Source organism: Hippocampus comes, unplaced genomic scaffold, assembly GCF_001891065.2.
Source record: "Hippocampus comes isolate QL1 unplaced genomic scaffold, H_comes_QL1_v1.1 scaffold160, whole genome shotgun sequence".
Taxonomy (NCBI): domain Eukaryota; kingdom Metazoa; phylum Chordata; class Actinopteri; order Syngnathiformes; family Syngnathidae; genus Hippocampus; species Hippocampus comes.
The window spans coordinates 17,792-22,065 of record NW_017805827.1 but is presented as its reverse complement, the minus strand read 5'-3'; the positions used below and the strand labels follow the sequence as shown (position 1 = coordinate 22,065).

Below are 4,274 nucleotides of genomic sequence, written 5' to 3'. Positions count from 1 at the left end.
CTCTTTTTGTTGCTGGAGTAATTCGTTTACTTGAGTGAGGGTCAGGAAGTCCTCGTCCTGGTTTGGGTCTTGCTTCTGTTTGGGTGGCATTTTGTCGGGTCTCATTGCTAGCCGGTTGTATGCTAGTTGGTGACGTGTCCAGTGGGCTTGCTGCTGGGTGTTGCAGACGTGGCAAGTGGGTTTGCCGGCTCCCTCACGCTCGCTGGCTAGCTGCCTACCGGCTTTCTCACGCTCGCTGGCGTTCGGCTGGTTGGTCTCTGGTGGTGGGTTCCAGCTGCGTAGCGTCTGTTCGCAGTTAGCTTCTTGTGCTAACGTCCGCCTACTAAACTGCTCATGCGCATGCTTGTCCGCGTCCAAGACGTGAACAGATGCCATGTCAGCGGTTTGGATTCAAAATGATGTGAAATAATTTCTTAGCAGTCAGACAATCCTGAGTTCACCCAGGGAGTATGAAAACTCTCAGAATAGCACCAAGAAGTGTTCTGAAGTTGAGATTAAAAAAAAAAAAAAGTCAATGTTAACGATACATCAATGACAAAAATTTGACCTGATTTAAAAAAAAAAAATACATATATACAGTAAATATTCTCTAGTGCGGACTCGTGTTTGCGCTGTCCAATTTGTCCTGATAACAGAAATTCCTCATTTGGGAAATGAGCATGGTACATGTCCTTTATGAACCTGGTCATACAGTTTTCTTGCTAGTTGCAAGTAACTGTCCCGTTGATCACCGATGTCTGGTAATTCTTGTGCATACTGATGGATTTGTTGCCATTTGCATTGCTTCCTCGCTGGATGGTGGCTTGTCATCAGGAGTTGAATCGATGCCTTGTTTTTTAAAGCTTCGTGGATTTGCATCTTTCCGACTCAAAGTGTCTGCTGGATGCTTTTAACTTTGTGTCCAGCCGATCCGGTTCCTCGAGAGCCACATCTTGCCTGTTTTAGGTCCCTCCCGACTCCAACACACCTGATTCAATTATTTAGGCCTCGACGGAGCTTGCTGATGAGTTGATCACTTGAATCACATTCCAAAAACATGCATGACAGGCTGATTGAACACTCTAAAATTGTCCCTAGCTGCGAGTGTGAGCACGGATGGTTGTTCGTCTCTGTGTCCTGAGGTTGGCTGTCACCCAGTTCAGGGTGTACCCCGCCTACTGCCCGAAGACGGCTGGGATTGGCTCCAGCAGCCCCCCCCCCTACCCCCCACGGCCGTTGTGAGGATAAGCATATCGGAAAATGGAAGGATGGATGTAGCGAGCCTCAAGTCGTTGTTTGGTGTGAGTTGAGTTAATTCGCTGCTCTCAATTAGTCGAATGAATGTTTGACATGTTTTGTTAAAATTTTTTTGAGTTCCCCGTGGAAATGGCTCATGTTTACGCTGTACCACCTTTCAACCGAAAGAATGCCATTTGCTCACATAGATGACCCTCATCCCCATTTTGCTGTCAGCATACAGGGAATAAACTGCTGTCAACACAACCTTGGTCAGCTCCTGTGATTGTATTTCTGTGAATCCATCTCTGATGTTACACATACATAGGTCGTTGCATTTATAAATTAGTGATCACATATTGTGAGCAAAAACAAAAAAAAAGTGTTTTTTTGTTTTATTTTGGTGGTGGAGCATTTGCGACCCAAGTTTATTTTGTCACCCAACGGGAATGCTGAGAATATTTGTTATTATTACTAGTACAGTAGTAGTATTGGGAGAGGTATGATTATTTTTTCAACCAAAATTCAACAGCAATTTTTGATTTTGATTCATTTTTTTGGACGACTTTTCTTGTTTTTGTTTGTTTGTTTCATTATTTCTGTTTGAGAGGGGAACAACAATTTTAGACACCTGTGGCTCGTTTGTGGAATTCAGGATAGAAATGGATCATGACAGAACAGGTCACGATATCGTCTTCAGGCGTTACGTAGTTGCCCTCTCCTGGACAATGGGAGGAAAGCTGTCGGTGACAATTTACAGGAATCGAAAAACAAACCCTTATTTCCATTTGTTTCTTGTGCCAAATTCTGTTTTTGTGAAAAAATGAATATCAACCTGTTTTTAGACTTTTCCTTCTACGTTCCAGACAACAATATGGAATATCAACATTTATTTCAATGTTGGTGTTTCGAAATTAAAAGAAAGGTTAAATAATGACTTGTTTTCTACTTTAAAAAATACATTGTTTTGTTCGTGTTCCGGAAACGATATAAATCCCCATCAAATGTCACAAGATAAGATGAAAAAGCCCCTGTGAGATTAATTTTTAGTCATAGAGTAAGGCTAGTTTTGAAACCCAGACACTCGGTTTACAAATCCTTGACAATCAGTCACAGCAATATGGGGACATGAAAACATCAGCTCGACAGAGTTAGGTTCAGACAAAAATCATGTCACCTGAAACACACCCACGTTTTTCAGGTCTAGAGAAATATGAGGACCTGACGACTGAAATAATGGATTGTCCATGTTCCTGACTTCTAACTTGTCCAATGATTTCCAAAGAAAGCTGTAAAGTCAAACCTGGTATATACTGATAAAATGTAATTACCTGTTGTATGGATGAAGTGGATCTCTTCCTCCCTTCTTGGTCTCTAGAAGGTTCAGTTAAGAACCCAACACTGGGTGTCTGCAACATAACAATGTTACAGTGTCAAAAATATTCACCATTATTGATCCTGACTAGTAATAAATTAACAAACAGTATTTCTAATTGAACATCATTAACAGGAGAATTTGGGATCCCGACACAACACGAGAGAAACTTAACACAGTTAAGTTTTTTGAACCAGCAATATGGGGACATGAGAACATCAGCTCGACAGAGTTAGGTTCAGACAAAAATCATGTCACCTGAAACACACCCACGTTTTTCAGGTCAGGAGAAATATGAGGACCTGTCGACTGAAATCATAGATTGTCCATGTTCCTGACTTCTAACTTCTGCTTTGTCACAGAAAACTGTAAACTCAAACCTGGTATATACTGATAAAATGTAATGACCTGTAGTATGGATGAAGTGGATCCCTCGCTCCCTTCTTGGTCACCAGAAGGTTCAGTTAAGATCCCAACACTGGGTGTCTGCAACACAATAACATTGCAATGTCAGAAATATTTTTGAGTCTTCATCCTAACTACCGTATTTTCATGACCATTTGGCGCACCGTATTGTTGGGCGCAGTCTCAGTAACGGGTGCTATTTCTGTATTTGACACATACACAAAACGCACGGTATTATTGGGCGCAGCCAGGCATGGTAAAACGTACGCCAGCTTAAACATAAGGCATGCATGCACACAGGCTAAAAACACGTTAGCTTGAAGCATACGGTAGCATGCATGCACGCTAAAACATACCACGTATGTTAGCTTAAAGCATACATTAGCAGCTAAGACATACGGACACACGCTAAAAACACGTTTTTAAAAAGGCAACGGAAGCAAAACTGAGTTCGGTTGTACTTTATTTAGCCATTTTACAATGTACTCATGCGACTGGTACCTGCTAGGGGCATGCCTTTAGCGTCCTCTTACACGCCAACCCTTCACTCATTGGCGACTGGTACCTGCTAGGGGCGTGCCTTTAGCATCCTCTTACATGCCTACCCTTCACTCATTGGCGCACTTCCTTATGCCTGTCGTCACTCACGTCCACCTTTTCTCTATATAAACAGCGTGTCGGCCAGAACCGCTCTCAGTCAGGCTTTGGAACTCGGCACATACACTTGACTCTCCGCATTATAAGGCGTCCTGTCTATTTTGGAGAAAATTTAAGACTTTTCATGGCGCCTTATAGTCGTGAAAATATGGTAGTTAATAAATGAATGAACAATATTTCTCATTGAACTTTGTTCATGGGAGTGTTTGGGATTCATATACCACACTCTAGACCAGGGGTGCCCATTTCGTTCATCCTGATCTACCGGTAGATCTAAGACAGGTGCCAAGTAGATCCGAGGAGTGTCGAGGAGAAAAAAAACAACCAACCATTTGTGTGTCTTAAAGCAGGTAAATCTTGAATTGACGGGGGCGCGTGATTACGTCATCGGAAGTTTTTAGCGCTCAGCAGTCTGCAATTGCAGCTTGTGATCAAAGATGTTGCGCTCTATCTTTTATCGTCATTATTCTCATTCAGAGTGTGCTTCGTGTAGAATTCACCGAAGGCACGGGCAAAGAATCTAGGAGGGCCCAGGGGAGCACTTTAAAACGGTACGTGTGAGCTACAATAGTTTGTAGCGACGCCACTCGAGTGAAGCGCGACCCAGCAGCCGATAGCCCGC

The 4,274-nt window shown here is 42.8% G+C and overlaps 1 long non-coding RNA gene across 1 annotated transcript in view; it reads right to left on the bottom strand.

Moving 5' to 3' along the window:
• Positions 1 to 2,485: 2,485 nt before the first annotated feature.
• Positions 2,486 to 4,274, bottom strand: part of LOC109526177 (uncharacterized) — a 3,654-nt gene continuing 1,865 nt past the window's right edge. Inside the window, exons 2-3 of the long non-coding RNA XR_002170279.1 lie at positions 2,999 to 3,076; positions 2,486 to 2,624 (exon numbers count right to left, since the gene is read on the bottom strand). This is a non-coding gene — a long non-coding RNA (uncharacterized LOC109526177). The remainder of the gene's footprint in view (positions 2,625 to 2,998; positions 3,077 to 4,274) is intronic.